Source organism: Corvus brachyrhynchos, unplaced genomic scaffold (assembly GCF_000691975.1).
Source record: "Corvus brachyrhynchos isolate BGI_N302 unplaced genomic scaffold, ASM69197v1 scaffold61, whole genome shotgun sequence".
Lineage (NCBI taxonomy): Eukaryota > Metazoa > Chordata > Aves > Passeriformes > Corvidae > Corvus > Corvus brachyrhynchos.
The window spans coordinates 764,246-782,363 of record NW_008236478.1 but is presented as its reverse complement, the minus strand read 5'-3'; positions in this window follow the sequence as shown (position 1 = coordinate 782,363).

Genomic DNA, 18,118 nt, shown 5'->3' with positions numbered 1-18,118 from the left:
TCCCCAGGACCCAGACACACCTCTGTCCTCACGGTGTCCTGGTGTGGCATCTTGTAGCCGAAGATTCTGCAGCACATCACAAACATTTATCAAAGCATGTTTCAATCCATGATACATGTGTGGGGGTGGATGTGGTGTGATAACCACTCCTCCCCATTTCACACATGGATTAATGAAGGTGTAAAGTGGTGGGTGGACATCAACAGGAGCATGGGGTTAGCAAGGGATGCCAGCCAGCCCAGGCAAGCTGGGGAGAAGCTACTCAATAACCTGAATCTCGGATGCATCAGAATAATTGCTAAGAGAATGAAAAGCCTGTCTGAAAAAGGAATCAGAACACTAGTGACAAAAGAGAAAAATAAGCAGATGGCTATATGTTAAACTAGGAAAGAAGAGTGTTTAGGAAAAACAGAATGCCTAGGTTTAGCCAGGACAGTAGCAAAACAAGCAAGAAATAGTTGCTAAGTATTACTTCAGATAAAATTTCGGAATAGCAGCACCTGCAACACAGAATTACAGTAGCAGGGAATTTTGACTCTAAGCCCATGGATGAGGAAATACAACTGTAATAGTTTAAAGGAGAAATTTCACACAGAATATTTGGAGACAGAAATTGCAGTCACAGTTCTGACCAGCATGGGTCTGACACACATTTTTATCATTATCATTGGAGAACTTTGATGGATGATTTTTGCGCCTCATAACAGCCACTCAGAGCACTACCTGCTTTTATTACTTGCACTATAGCTAATTAGAGATACAAGAGTTGCAACAATGAGCCCTGAACTAAGGTTTTTGTGGCACAAGTCATTCTGGGCTTCAAATTGCAGAATTTGGCTATCTTAGAATCTTTATGCAATTTATCTTTATGCAATAAAAGCTGAGTTTACATGACCACTTTGAAACCAGGGCTATGGCTAAACATTGACAAATCAGGGCAACTGCCTGTCTCAAGAATTTTGTTTTAATCAATGTTTTGCTTTGTTTTTCAGGTAACCTCATATATTAGATATTTTGAATCTTTATTATATTTCATTTTTTCTTGTTTGGTTCAGACTTTTAGAAATCCCATTTTGATGCTTCCCTCTGAAAATTCCTTCTGTTGTTTTCCAGAGAAACAATAATCCTGCAATAGGACACATCTGTAATGTAATGAAAATAATTCTTCATTTTTCCTTTTCCAAGCATGTCAAGAAGTTCATACTTAATCATCTGAAGTACTTCATAAATAATTTTAAGTGCCTGAAAAGCATCAGTAACTAATTAACTAATTTAAATCTGAGCCTGAGCCATCCAATTTTTATCTCAATTTTAAAACACAAGATATATATAATCTTAAAAGATGCTCAGATTCTGGGTTCAGACCTTATTAATGAAAGAAGAGGAAAACAAAAAGGAATTCTGAGAGCACTCACATTACTCAGATACTGTTTTCGGGGAGAGGAGGGATCAGCTGTAGAGACATCCACATATGAAAGTCACAGAACTTTCGAAGATGCTTTTGTCTATCATTAAACAATCTCTTATTGCCACTGACCTCTTTACTGGTTACCATCATGCTGCTCAGGAGAGGAAATAAAAAGACCAGTGCCTAATGTTCCAGACAGAAACCATGACAATATATTTTTTAAATGCTGAATTTAAATTCTGGTACAGACTGATTAGACTGAAAAACAAGTTAGAGTGAAATGGTGTCAGGTTCAGTGAACCAAGTGTAAAGGTCTTTATGACTACATTGGCATTTTTGCCTCAGTTGCAGGCATCAGAAACTACATTAGGGTAGGTCACATGAGAATTTAAATAGAATCACACATTTCTAATGAAAAAATGGCCCATGTGAGTAATACAGCTCCATATCACCTTAATTACTTATTGCAATTACAATTACAGCAGCAGTGCCACTGGGATGTAATTACTGCAACTGAGCTTCTCCATGCTCCATGCAGGCATTTTCATGGCAGCTTCACGCAGCATCACCTGAACTTGCATTACAAAATCAGTGACAAGGACCAGAATGTGAACTCTGTCCAGACATCGGGATGGGGCTTTTGCTGCTCTGAGTCGGCTCAGAAATAGAAAGAACGAAAATTAATTTCTGTGTAGAATAGTGAGGTTCCTTAAGGCAGGAGCTAAAAGCAAGCGAAGGCATTTTCCCTCAGAGAAAATGGACAGCCACTGTACTCTGTGGAAAATACACTTTAGTGATCATTCCAAATTCATGATGATGATGGCCCTTAAGGCCAAAAACGACCAACTGAACTAAACCCACAGTATTCTTCTCCTGTTCCTGTGCTTCTTAAAAAGAGGGATCTGGAATTCTGGGCTATCTTGAAAGTACCTAGAAAGACAGCTTTCTAGTTAGTTACCAGCCTTAACAGCATCCAAAAACACAGTACACACCATAGGGTTTGCTTCATGGCATGCTGATATGATGAATTTCACACAGAGAAGGCATTAGAGTCCTTTTACATTAACTTTGCAAGGTTGTTTTTCCCAATTTAGTGTCAGCATTCACCAGAACCACAGACCCAGGTTGTACTGGAGTAATCAAACACAGCTCTAGTGACAGCAGTTTGCTGAAATCCAGACAGAAATTCTACTTCTAATCTTGCCTGAACTTAAGGCTGAATAAAGTAAACCAGTACAGAAAAAAGTGTCACCCTCTCATCAATTTCCTAAAGATAGCAGCAACGTGAGGAAGAGCTGAGGATGTAAAGATTCGCAATTTTCCTCTTGTATTCTTGCATTCTCCTCAATGTCTTCTCATGGTTGTTCTCTCTCTCATAAAGCAACACTTGAGAGACATGTTCCCCATGGTATTTATATTGTATTTATAGCCCGCCGGCTTGTGCAAAGGAGCACCTTATTGCACTAAGGCTGTGCAAGGTTCTTAACTATGGAAACAGCATGGTTACAACATAGAGAAACAATGAGTTCCATGTGGCTTCACCGATGACACAGTACTCATGTCATTTGCAGTTCTTCAGCAAGGACAGTCAGCACATGCTCTTGCTCCAAAAGCACAAATCCCTTAACAAGGAGATAATGATTTTCAATACTCTCCAATAGCTACTCCAAAGGCAGCAGAGGGCTTAGGATAATTCTCACAGTTTAAACAGTTACCATTTATCCTACAGAGCATTGAGTACATAGACAAAAAAAAAGCAACCAAAAACCAGCCTGCCACAAAGCACTAGTAGAATACTTTATAATCCCCAAAAACATCTAAGGGAAAATACTTTCTGTTCTATAAATTAGTTTAAGAAAAAAAGATCTAATTTTAATACTGCTCTAAGCTTCTCAGGGAATCAATCAATTAAATTGGCTAGCTATGTTCAGGCAATTGAGAAACAGTTCCCAGAAGACATTACATACCTACAAACACAGTACTAACCAGATACACAGAGTTAAGCAAGACAGAAGCAGGAGTCCAGAGTTTGTTTTCTGTCTGGAACTGAAGGACAGGGTGTAACTTTACTGTCCTCCTAGGAAAGGAGGACAATCCTGGTCTGTATTGCCAGACAGATTCTGCCTAGCAGCATTCTCAACCCTTCCCTCCACTTCAGCCCTGTGCATCTGCATCACCCCCAGTCACACACATATAAGAACTGATCCTTTATCCAAGTCAGCTTTTATACAGCAAGACACAATGGCATGATTAGGGCCTAATAAAATGAAAACCAAAATCCTCTGGGAGAAAGACACTGAATCATTTCCTAAAGCCAGAGTAATTGCTAATCATCAATAATAGCAAAAAAAGATGTTTCTTAACTCCTCCGTGTTCTGTGGAATGGAAATTATGAAGATATCTGTAAAAGTGGTGAGGGACAAAAAGTTGGAACTCAGAGTTTTTTTACTCCTAGCAAACAGTGGTCTCCTGGCCAATTTCAGACAAAACTATGTGTTCAACAAATTAGTCAATATTTACTACCATAAATTCTATCTTGCTTATCAGCCTAATATATATAACATAGACTTCCAAGGTAAAATACATAAAAGATAAGCTTTTCAGTTCTGTGCTCTCTTTTTTTTTTTTTTTTTTTAATCCCTAGAGGCCTGAAAACTTTAAAATGAGAGGGAGAGGTGTTCAGAAATTATTTTTTTGCCACTTGCTCTTTTCATTTAAAATATCACTTTTCTTATTCTGTGGTCTCCTTAGACGTCTTAGAATTAGACTTAAAGCTCCTTCAGCCATCTATCTGAGCAAGCTGTTACATCCTGGCAAACAGCAACTTTTCTCCCAAATATTTATTCAGGTGTTCAAAAGCTTGGAGACGTTATTTATTTGTTTTAAACTTTTAAGCCATCAAAATAAAAATATTTCTTCTTCCCTGGACAGTTAGTCAGCTTCCATTCTCATAATAACCTTGAGATAATTCTACCAGATCATCAATTATGCATATACTCTGAAAGAAGTTATTTTTTAAAAAAGGAAAATGAAAGGAAACAGACATGCTTTTCTCTAGAAGAAAACCAGAGGTACGAAACAGAGGGACCCTTTGGGCCTTTTTTATATAAAACAGGAAAACAAATCTGTAATAAATCACAAGCACACTTTTTATCTTTTGTAGATTACTTAATGATAGATTGCAGAAGTCCCCAGAAGAACATTAAATATTTCATATATTTAGTGCATCCTAAATATTGGGGGCGTTATAGAAATTAACAACTCTCTGGTAGTGGACAACCGTCTAGCAGGCAGCTAGCTGCTCTGCAATCATAAACACAAGTTTTAGATTCAAAATGATATTTTCTTATGAAATATTAAAGTGGCAGAAACGAAAGTTATAATAAGATTTGCATAACAAACAGAATTACTTTGGATTAAAAAAAAATCTAAAAATGATTTTTAAAATAGAGGCAGGAAAACAGTTGCTCATAAGAGTCCAGCTGAAAGAAGTATGTGTGCTAAATCTCTTCTTCCTTTGGCTAACTGTATTTGTTCTCTGTTTCCTTGTGCTCCTTTGCTTTTGTGCTTTCAGCTTTCCTAATTTGGACATCCAAAACTTAACCAAGGACTAATCATGTAGATGCTTTCCATAGTAAATGGAGTTGCATAACTAATGGTTCAGAGTAACTAGAGAAGGCTACAATGAATTAAGAAGAAAGCTGCACAATTTACCATTCTGCTGTTCCTTGTCCCTGCCCTCTTATTCCGGCTGGGTCAGCACAGAGCACAAGTCTCCTGGTCCACACTTGGGAGCCCAAGGCACAAGAGTCCATCTCCCAGCAGGGAAACTGGCCACCTTATTTTTATAGTTGCAGTGAACTTTGTGCACAGCCCTTGTTTCAGCATAAGCCCACATCTGTGATACGTGCAAGGCCAGCTGTCACAACAAAAGCTAATTCTGCCACATCCATGTCCCTGATTGATTTGGACTTGCCCTTTACAAACATGAAAAAAAAGAGCTAAATGCAAACTGATGGACCCAAATACCCTCTAAGTCACAGGCTGGTCAACCTTAATAATGCTAATAAAACCAGAGTAAACTTATGTAAGTATTTTAAGAGGGCTTGAGCAAGGATGTGAATACTGTGGCATACTGAGTGAATTCAGCATCATCCAGTCTGAAATTCAGGCAACAGTGGTTGTTCTACAGGAACCATCAGGGACCTTGGGAAGATCCATGGCACTTGTTAACTTTACCTTCACGTATAAAGTGAGTGTCTGAGGTATAGAATGGTTGGGGGAATTTGACAGTCTTATTTAAGTTATTTTAATGCCTGGGGTATATGGTGAATTGAATTATGTGTGATTAGTGATTGAATAGCTGCTCCTCTATTACACAGTCCTTTTGGCTGAGTCTCCCTGTGCTACCATTGTTCTGTGAGCATAAACAACAGTCTTCTACTCTTGATCATACCAGGACACTTTTTGCTTGTGTTCTCTGCTGCATACAACTAAAAAAGAAATTTTTCTCACTTGCACTCAGATCTGGCATCAGGTTAGGCTCCAAATACTCGAGCTGTGCTTTGGGTTCAGGCATCAGCACTGTACCCAGCTGGGTTACAACGCAGTTCTTCAAGTCAGTGTGTGTTACAGCACACAGCACACACACAGAATGGCTTAACGGAAACAGAAGACCTCAGTGGGAAATTACAGCTTTTACAGGAACATACGGTCCACAACCACTCAGTGTCTAGAAAAGCATTTATCTCAACGTTTCATAGAGGGGAAAGCAAAATAGAAAGATAACATACACTGCCTCTGAAAATCTTGTGACTAGCAGACTTGCACAAAGCACTGACCAAACAAAAGAAAATATAGAAAGTTCCAGCATTTAGAGTGGAAGCTTATGGAAGGGAAGATGATTAAATCAACTCTAGCAATGACTTTTTTTTCCCACAAAGATAGCGTCTCAGAGTTCTATTGTACTTTCCACTCACAATGACTCAAAAGTCACTCCCATAAACCACACGTGGTGAAAGTTCCTGTACTCACTACAGGGAGCACAGATGCTTCTGGAGTAGATTATAACAGATGCCTGGAACTATGACTCTATGGTATATCCAAAATTAGTGGATATTGCCAGAGTTAAAGTCGCTCTACATTTACAAAATGCCATGTAAAGACAACCAGATCTCTTGGTCATATTTTCTCTTACGTGTTCACCAACTACTTGCTGTGGATGGGACCACAATCAGCATGCACCTAGCAGGGACTGACTTGCACTGACAATGCTGAGCCATCAGCATTGCTTCCCACTGAATTTATGTTTTCACGTAAAGTCACGTATTAGATGTGGGCAGAGCATCCCTCTCCTGTCCCAAAATCATCTTGGACATTAGCACAAATAAACCAGGATTCCTACTGTATAGTAGAAGGCTACTCTGACTGGGCTGGATCCTTCAGCCACATCAGAGACGAGAGAGTGGAAGCATAAAAGAACATTGTGTAATTTACCCGTCACCCTGCACTATATCAGTAACAGAGCTGGAAATAGAAACCTCCCCTCTTCGACACCACATCAAGAGGCATGACAGGTGCTTCACAGAGCCCTGTTCCAAAGCATGTGTCAACTAGAACGTGGGCATAACATTGCAGGGAGGCAAGGATGGGTGCTGAGATAGGCTCAGTTAAGGTTGCAGTTGAACACTTTCCCCTGCATCTACCCTGTACGTAGTCGCCAGCTTGCAGAAGGTGAATTTTTATCACTTGTACCTATGCATGTATATGATGACAAGAGGAGGTGACATGACAGTGACTCACTTCTAACAGAGCCTTAATAATGAAAAGTAGTGATCCCAATGCTCCTTATTCAAGCAAAATGGTCTTCATTTCAGTGGAGTCTTCCCAAATACAAAAATAATTGCATTCTCAGACTTGGCCTTAGTTTATTAAGCCATTAGAAACAGAATTAATTAATCAAATCTGAATTAATACAAGGATAGACCATGGCTTGGCAAGATGCCAAGTAAAGCAGACTTTTCACGGGATTAAGCTCTGTCTGAGGAGCTAACTGTCAACCAAAGGCTAGTTCAGTACAAGGGAGTCACCCAGGACAAGGAGCTCTGCGACATCCAGGAGCTCAAACAGTAAGGATTTCTTGTCACTCAATGCTACAATGCAAACAGAGGCTTTGGGGTGTCCTTGTACTCAGAACTCACGCATGACTTCTGTTGCCAGGTGACTGAATTCTTATCTCAGATGATGTGCCAGAGAAGCAGCACGATATTTTTTGAAGGTCATGAGTCTATACACAACTATTATGGTTGATTTTTTTTTTTTTTAATTCAACAGTAGATTTCACTTCAAAAAGCTTCATCAAATAGACTTACATGAGTGTATAACCTGGATGGGATCCAGTTGCTGAGCACCGAGCTAGTATCCACTAACAGTGATTTTGCTTTAGCTCATGTAGCAGGGAATGTACTAGAGCACATGGGTCTTAAAGCCTGTAATTAGCCTGAAATTCCTATAGACTTCTCCAATCTTCATCAGAAAGGTGAGAGACCTCGTGGTCTTTGTGCTGCTAATGTACTGCAAAATACTAGTAGAGGCATAAAACTTACGATAGGCATGAAATCATTTATCATAAAATTTTAGTTTTCCTGCAAAAGAAATGAAACTATCTATGAAATATCTATCATATATCTTAGCCAAAGGCTTGTAAACTTTTATAATAGAACAAGGACATATCATTAATTAGTCACAGGATTTCACAGGGCTGAATTACAAGCCTTTATGAATACCAGACTTTGTAAACTAGATTATATTATTTTTAGAAAGAAAAAACACAACACTGCACTTCACCTAAAAATGCAGCAAGACAGACAACGTTTGAGAAAAAGGAGGAGAAATGTCACATTTAAAAAAAAAAAAGAAAACTTACACATCTCCAGTGACAACCAACAAGTAAATTAAAATGCATTTAAACACCTTAAGATTGGGGAATTTTCTGTGTTGGGAGGGAGAGATAGAGATGCCCACATTGTCTTTTCTTCCTGGACTGTGAGCTGGTAGTATCTGTGGCAGTTTCTAGAGCTCCTCTATCAGCTCTCTTTGAGGAATCTGTACAAGCCCTAGACCCACAGGGAACACTGAACTACTCATGACTGGACCTTCCACTTGGGCTGGCCTCTGGAAATTGCAAACACGTTCTCTTCACAGCAGGGAATTTCTGCAGTGGTGGGTAGAATCACAGGGCAAACAATCTGGTGTTCAAGAGGTGTTTTTGGCATCTGCTGTGAAACACGTCAACTGTGGTACGGCAGTAACAGGCTATTCCATCCACTGAGCCTCAAATGTTGCACAAAAGTAACTACAATGCCATTGCAGTATGGAGAAATTATTTAACATCCTATCCTGAGAACTCAGCCCAAAATCTTCGTGGATGAATCCAGCCGATTGAAGGCAATGAGATTGTTTCCATTGAGCCCAATAGTTTGGATCAGATATTGAGTCCCTTGTGCTGGTATAGGCTAGAACACAGCTAACAGTTACAGCTTGATGAAGCATGAGTCACAAAATACCACAGCTCACAGTGTCTGAGCTCTAGTGAGTGCAGTATCAGCAGCAGAACATTTGTTCAGATCAACACAATGAGCGCATGCCTGACATGATGGTTTTCACTGGGCACAAATAACGCACAACTGAGTACGCTCATAGCTTGTTTGTTCTAGTAAAAAACAATGCAAGACAGCAAGAAAGAACAAAAGTGAAGGCTGTGAGATGGCAAAGGGGTTTTTTTCTCTCTTTAATGAGGCCTCACAACATAGCAGGTGATTCTCCAGACGCTATCTCCCAATCTTACAAATGCACACATTAGGGACTCTGTAAAACCCTCTCCCAAAGGGAGAAGCCAAAGGAGCTGAGGTGAGACATTGAGGTGCTTCTACTCCTGACAGCAAACTGATTGCAAAGCAAGACACTTGGATTCTTTTTAATCAAAATTCCACCCAAAGAGAAACAGCCACACAAAATATGTACATTGAGGAAAAAGACTTACTGGCGGGAGTGCTATGAGTTAAAGCCAGCTGCAGGGAGAAGGAACACCTCTGCCTCATTCATTTCCTGCACTGAACAGAGTGATTTTATGTGGAATGTCTGACTGCTAAGTCTATCCCTCTTTCTGCCCTTCAGAGCTAAGTAACAGTATTTCCTTCTGTCCCTCCATGGCTTCTAACCCAAGGATCCCCACCTAATTTATTTGCTTGAGAAACCCTTTCTCTTGGAGTTCTTGCTGTTTGGTTTTAGCACCAATACAGATACCGACTAGTGTTTTTATAAAAGATCACAACAATCATATAAAGATACATCACATTTCTCAGCTAATTAGAAATAAAACATGAGCAACATGATTTAAGTCTAATAATCACTCATTCAATACCATAAACACAAAGACTGATGGCCAGTCATTTACCCTGTCCATATCCATTCGTTATACAATGGGGTGCAGTGACCCAGAAATTGTAATAGGAAATGGTCTTTGAGGGCTCTGTTTCCTTTTGTGAAGTATATATAATTTTTAAGAAAACAAGCACAACCTTGTAATTAAAACATAGATATTTTTAGAACAGTGTTCTAGAGACCACGTAGCAAACTAAAGCAAGAAATGACACATATTTTAAGAACACTTTCATTAAAATCTTAACTGTCAATAACCATACCCAGGCTTGAAGATCTGTTCTGTCATGAGTATCAGTCATACATCCAGTAAGACACCAAGCTCTCTGTGAAGACGTTGTGAAGTTTGTTTTCTTTCCAAGTACTTTCAGGCATTTTTTTAATGGATAATATATCTCACAATTGAATAAGCAGTGTGTTACTTACAAAAGTCCTCACAAAGGAAGTCTCACAAAACTATACGGACTGCTAGGAAAGAGAGATTCAAATGTCTGTGAGGTTTTTTCTGCTAGCTTTGTCTCACACCTGTCTGAGGCAGGAAAGGACTCACTACCAAATATGCAAACTCCCCAGTAATGCCAGATCACAGACCAAAGCCAAACTACAAAGGAAAGGAAAAGGTGGAGCCCACCAGGCCCCATCTCATTCCTCATGCAAGAGTCCATGTCAACAGCACTATGCCCCTTGCCTTTTCATCCTCCTCCCAGTCCTCTTTATCCCAGTCTTCTCACTTGCTTAGCCCAAAAGCATTCTGGGTTGATGCTGTCTCTGGTGTATTTGCACAAGCCTATTCTCATGAGGACTTTGATCTTAGTTGGTGCCAGTGCTCTTTGAATCCAGGCAATAAAATAGAAAAAAGGTCCAGAACAATAATACATTGTTTGTGTGCACATATGTGCACTGCCATATGTGTAACTAAGCACATAGGAGCACTTTTAGGAGAACCACAACCCAATTTGTACAGGTCTTTGAAATCTCTAGATGTTAGAACAGCAAGCAAGGTATTTTGGTGCCTTTCTTAAGATGTTAGATTCAAATCCAAGTGTCTTCAGTGTCTGAGGAAATGTGATTTCCAGGTTTGGAGTCTCTGATTCTATGATTTTTCGTACATTTGTATAGTTGGCTGTAAAGACTCACAGCTCACAGATATGCTAAGAGGTGGTGCCCAATAATATGGCAAGGTAGGACACAAACCATGTGCTCTTCATGACTGTGTGTCTACCCCAGTCTTACAGCAGTACTGTTGCTTGGCACATCCTACCTTCTAGAAAGCAAACTTTCTGCCTCATGGATTTGCATTTACTGTACATTCATATATCATCTTACATGAGGGGAGCACACATCTGCTGGACACAAAAGTTCTCAAAAAAGAAAAGGTTATTTGGTTATTTACCCATCAAAAAAGATTCAGAGAGGTACTATAGAGGTAGAGAGAAGAAACCAAAGCAAAGACAGAGTAAGGAAATAAATATTTACACAACCTTCGCACTTTTAAATCTTTTACAGGATGTGATATAAATTCTTAGCATATTTTGTAGTAAGGTTTTCCTCTGATATTGTAATCTCTTTGAAGAAAAGTATCAATAGATAAGATAAAAAAATTAAAATGTGTAAAATATTTAGTGGGTTGTTTTAATAATTAATCAGCCTACGAGTTTTCAGTCTAGCTGTACTGACAGCACAGTCAGAATTTTCAAGACAAGAAACAAATATCTAAATACCTAGTCACATATTACAATGTGCTATTATACATATATACATTACATTATATTAAACGTATAAGAGTACTATTTATAGCTCCTCAAATGTCACACTGCATCAGGAGAAACTGCAATACCTGATGATTTTTTCCAGAAGCTGTAACTCTGGGACACATACAGCTTTTAACTGCCCCCCAACATGTTTGTGTCTGTGATATATTCTTCTCCAATTTTGCAGACTTGTGCCCAACAGGTTTCTGAGAAGATATCTTCTTGAAACACATTATACTGGCACAGGGCACTGAGCAGAAATTCATTGCAATTTGTTTTTGCAACAAAAGATTTGACTGGTAATTCTAAGTTGATATACTGACTACCATGCGCCGTACCTCTCACACTACATGATGGAGGGAACTACACACAAAGATCTTCTCTAAGGCTTCTGGAGACAGAGGTTGTGTCTTCACAACTGTCTAGAGCACTGAATTCACTTACCTCCTGGAAGCAACCTCGGTACGAGCATTCACTGACCCTGCTGGTATTGCCAGAGAAAAGCTTAGACACAGCCAGCACTGTGAGGAGACTCTACACAGTATAGCCTCTAGTCAAGTATTCTACCCTTGCAGTGACAATTTCAGATGGGCAATATGAGGTGGGAATCATTTGAAAATAGCCCACAGTCTCACAATATCTGCTACAAGGACTTGCAGCCTTTTTAGGCAGCCTCGACTCACATTCAGTTCAGACATTTTGCTAGGGACAGTATGACGTCATATCCCAGGTGCCAGTGCATTACCCAGCATCGAGGACCTGGGTCATCCTCCAAGGCACAACATAGACACCAACGGGTCACATTAATCTTCCTGGGTTTTCTCCCCTGCCAAGCACTGGCTCGTCTGCCTCCTGTCATGACCATACAAAACTCAATTCGGAGTTAAGCAAAAGACTGCCAACGATACTTTAACATCCAAGAAGTGTCTGTGGAGCTCAGTGCTGCATGACTGGCTACTCTCTCAGTATAGCTTATATTCTGTGACTGGCTTGAACCCAAAACATAAAAATGGCTTTCCATGAGGATTAGAGGTACTTCACATGCAAATAAATTTCAGCCAAGTTTTCAGAAAAATAACCATTTGCAAAACCAACACTTTATTCCATAAAATCCTACAAGATGGGCCAATAGAAGGAAGTTACAAGTACTACCATCTCAAAGACATATCTTACTTGAACAGTTTTTCCCAGTATTTAAAGAGCTCAGTCAGAGCACATCACAACAGAATAGACAGAGTAGGAAACAGACCTAGTTCAATCTCATACTATCTCTTGCTTAAGTAACACCAATGACAAAAGGATAAATATCTATAGATTCACCTAGACTGTTCTTGTGATTATATCATTATCTACCATAAATGCTGTACAAATTTTCAGATGACTCGATACGAATATTTTTAAGATGACACCAGCTATAACTCCAGATTATGTCAACCAGGATTCTGTGCTGATGCAGGGCTCATTGCTTTTTCTTAGCTCTTCTAAACTGTGGGCTTGATCTGAGTGAGGGTTAACACTGCCTCACATGACATTACTGCTATTGATGTAGCTGGGCAAAAGTCTAAAGTGCACAGTCCCTAAATCTGGCCTTTCTCTCTTAGGGCCTCACACGACTGACTCACCCTGCCTAACTTGGAAAAATCACGCCTGTGATTAGAAAAAGGCATTTGACTGCAAGGACCATTAGACTTGGCCTTCCTGGCATTACTGGTGTGTCTTTTATATTGGCAACACTGCAGACACTGGAGAGTGGTTGGAAACTCATAAAGCTCGTAATAATAATTCACCAACCACTACTTTTTGACTCTTAAATGCTAGGATCAATACATACATAGAAACAAAGGAAAATGAACTCATATTCTGGTATCAGTCTCCTTTTCCAAACAGTCATCTTCATTCTAATCATGTTCGTTCTGCTCTAAGAAATATATAACTTCTGTTCCTTATGTGAATGAGTGTTGGAGCGTTTATTCAAAACCAGAATAGCCTTCTGGCCTTGGGGAAGATTTCATTCATATTGTTATTATATGCAAATAATTGATTCTTTGAAAGACCATTATAGCTATAAATCAAATCTGTAGACACACATGCATGCTGCCATTTCCTGTTTACCCATTTTGATGGAAACATTGAAAACCCCCAGATGCTACAGTACCAAATACTCTTCTCTTAGTTCTCAGGATAAGAGGAAGTAGAATTATTTTAGAAGTTTTCCTAGCAAAGAATAATTTTAGCAACAGTTTGCTTTCTAAGATAAAGTCACTCACTTCAAAGTTTTTATTGTTTATGAAGAGGGCAAATATCAATAAACTGTTACAAGATTGGCTATGGATATAAAAGATAAATTTTTTTAGAAATTGCTTTACCTCTCCACATCTCATTTCCTCCAACGGGAAAGTGATAGCAGAGTTGCCTGCCTATGCTGGCATTCATAGATAAGAAACAGATTTAGTGCTACACTGTAATTCTGTGGCTAGAAAGACTTCACACATGATATGAAACAAACTTGCCCAAAAATCAATCCAGATCATCTCCTCTTACTCTGAACAGGTAAGAAATCCAAACACCCAGGCTTATATCGTACACATTAGACAGATGTCAAGATGTAAAGGAAGTGAGAAAGAATAAAATACCAACTGACATATGGGTATTCACACACCCAAATTCCAATACGAAGTGTCTGATCTGAGAAGCATATCACAAACCAGTTTTTCTACTTCATTATTCTCATCTAATACTATTTGTTTTCCTAAACACATTCCAAAGAACAGCATCCATGATGCAGGAATCCAAAATGACTTAATCATGCTTCATTTTATCTCAGTGAAACCATGAAAAAGCATATACAGAAGTGCTATTCCTTCCAGTATTTAAATAGCATTTCTCTCTGGGATGGCACTCAGTGTCTGTTTTAGCAACCCTAATGAGAGTAAGGCATGACTGTATCTAGTTGGCAGAGTTATCACACAGTGGCTGACTACCACTGTCCAAGCAGTTTGGCATGGATCAATTTTCATGCAAAAAGAACTCTGAAGCGCTGATGAACCCAAGCACATACGGAATCAGTATGACACCTTCTTTGAAAGACACCTACAGTAGCACATTTGCCTTTACGGTCATGCTTGGGTAAGCACTCTTTCACCTGAGTGTGAAGACATGACATCATCACTTCCCAAACCCTCTCCTCTAACTGATCCAAATACTAAGTCCAAAACTGTGACAAGAAGAAGGGTCAAACTACAGTCTGCAAAGGAGCAGAGGCTGAAATCATACTGAAGTCAAAGGTCAGGTTCATAAAGACCTATTTAGATATACAGACTAAGCGTCAGTCACACAAGGAAAAGGAAAAAGTGAAGGAAAGCATCTGGGTATCCAGCATCGTTGAAAACCCAGGCTTTTGTTATGCTTCTACTTCAGAGATCCTAAGCAGCAAGTGAAAGTCCTAGCATATTATTTTACACAATAAGAGCAAAGACTAAAACAACCTACCCATGACTGAGAACTTCAAAGGCCTGAAGTAAAAACAATTTTCAAAGAACACTGAACTTTATCCATGCTGCCAGCGTATTTCCCAATGCTGAATACATCCAAATCAAATATCTCACCAAAAAAAAAAAAAAAAAAAAGCTTCTCAGCTGAAAACCTGTCTGCTCTTAAAGGCACAGCAGTTCCCATAATCCTATCGGTAGCCTCTGCTTTGATATAAATTACACTAAGCAATGAAAGTGCTGACCCCGTCTTAACTTGCACCACAAACAACACACACTGTACAACCTAATTCCTTAATGCTCATTCACATATATAGCACCACAGCAGATAATGGGATTATGGAAAAGATTGAAGACTTCAGGATCAAACCAACTGAACCTCTGTGGCTCATTGCAAAGGACTCAGCAGAGAGAGAAAATATCATGATTGTTCATCCATCTTAGGAGATATATATTATAGTTTTTGCTTAAAGCAAACAAAACCAGCCAGGGCACTGTCCCCACCCGCACTGTGCTGTCATAAGACCAAAGGGGTATTTAGCAAAGTCAAGGTACAGAAAACTGAAAAATAACACTAAAGAATCATAGAGGAACAGAGAATTAACCAATGTAGCTCTCTGCTGAATACCATTGGGAGCATTCTGTAGTGGGTTCATCAATTAATTAGCACATTGTATACAGTAACACATCAGTATATGTAAATTCTGTGAACATCTGCTGCCATGTCTTAATAGTGACCTGAGTGTGTGCACACATATGCTGCACCCACGTACACAGAGCACATTGTTCAAAAGACAACACGTAATTTTCACAAAGGTTTAACATTCCTGTTTTTTCCCCAGATTCAACCTTTACAAAAACAGTAAACTTGTAATTCAACATTTGCAGAGTGCTTCAAAGTTTCTCTGAGTTCTTCTTTCCCCCCTACTCCAAATATTTTCCCTCCCCTACAAACAAAAAACACAAGAAGAGACCTGTTTATCACATGACCTTCCTTTGGAGGAATCCTCACATTTGTACTCTTTGAATTGCTTACGTATCAAAGAAAAAGAAAGCTGCAAATAATATTCACATGGAGCACATAATTCTTACCTTCCTGACTTTTAGATTAGCCTCCTGGGTATGTGAAATTTATTAGGCACTGTTTCTTTCTTCTTCTAGACAGCTTAGGTGTGAGCTTGTGTGTATGTATGTGTTTCTGTGTCTGTTTACAAAATATCTGACGTATTCCAAAAAAGGCGCATTTGCTGTGTTTTAACTCTTTGAATATCACTACTTAGATATTTTTATGATTTTTTATATATCATTATGAATCTATATTGGCTTTAGAGAACAGAATTATCTTTAAAAATAATTATTCCTATCTAAAGATAATAAGTATGCCTACTGAACAAGAAAATGGGAGTGTAAAAGAAATGGGATTCATTAGGGACACCAATGTGATACACAAATGTTTTTTGTATGTCTACCCATGCAGCAGAACCAATGTGGTCCAGCCTTTAGAAATCAAGAGATTCCAATCTGCTACTAACCTTGAGCAAACTAAACCACCCCTTTCCTTGCTGGACGTCCTAGGTTGAGAAGCATTTGGGATAGATACAGTTTCTTTTTATGACAAGGTATCAACATATGCAAGAGAGAACAATCTTCAAGTGGCATAATCTATAAAAATGGAATACTAATATACCAAGTACTTCCCCAAAGCAGCAGCAGTAACAGCAATACCATGCAGAATAAAAAAGCAACATCTACAAGTAAGGAAACACTAATCTTTGTGCAGAAGAGTGAAGAATAGATTCTACTTAGAACAAATCCCACTATCAACCATCTGGGTTCCACCCTGGTGCCCTTGATTTGGGGGCTCCTTTCTTGAACCCATACAGAAAGGAGTAACAACCACAGCACTGACACGAGCACAGGGCACTTACTGGTTAAAAATCAAACAAGGGTAACAGCAGGAGCCCAGGCAGTTTTGCTGAAATGAGATCTGCACAGCAGGGCAGGCATGGCTTTTCTTCATTACCCTAATAGCCTAATAAATAAATAAGGAATAGTTGTGTCCATGGTAATCATGCTGGTGATTTTTTTTTTTCCTCCCTTTCCAAGACACCTCAGGAGTGAGGTAGCCATACCCTGGCTACAGAATCTGATCTGTAAATAAAAAACTGAGAGCTAAATGAAGACCTTTCTATGATAGTATTTAACTAAAACTACTATGTATTCTCAGACATTTAAACCACCTACCATTCATCAGGCACTAGTGATACCTGAAGCTGTTGCCAATTATTTTTCATTCCTGAATTCCTTATGAACTGCTTGCAAAAGGTATTTACATCTCTGCAGAGAAGCACACAAAATACAAATCTTCAGAAACAATAGAGTGAGATTAACCAGTAGCCTCCTTTCCACTTAAAGACACAACGGTTTCATACCCTGCCATTTCCAGCTTCTGTTTTATCCAAACTACAGCAAGTGTTGGCTTCCTAAAGTACAGTATTCTCAGCATGTCGCACGCAGGGCAGCATCCATGCGCCGCTGACTTGGTAATTGCATTATCTGCAGCCGCTGATGAATGAACAACCGTAATGCATACATCCTGGCTCCAGCTCTCTCGGGACAAGTAGACACACTCCCCACACCAGATTCACTCAGTTTGCTGAGTCCGAAGGTACACAGAAAATGCCCGTGTGCATTCCCTCTCATTTTAAAAGCAATGTTGTAATCTGCTCCCCCTTCCCCTTGACAGAAATACAGCACTTCTATTTACAAGCACCAGAAGCTCATTCCCAAACCTACTTCTCTGCATCCGCAATCTATTCTACCTGCAAATAATAAGGCTTGAATAAAAGCTTGCAAAAATTCTGGTGTATTATAGACACCGTCTCTGGATACTAGGAAAAACAGAAAGGCGCTAATAGCCCACAGCATAATGGCCCTTTAAAGAATGACTAGTCCTTACGGGTATAAATAATCTCAAGAATAAAATGGAGCCAAATGATTTCCATTGCAGAGGGAGGGCAATGACCAGCTGC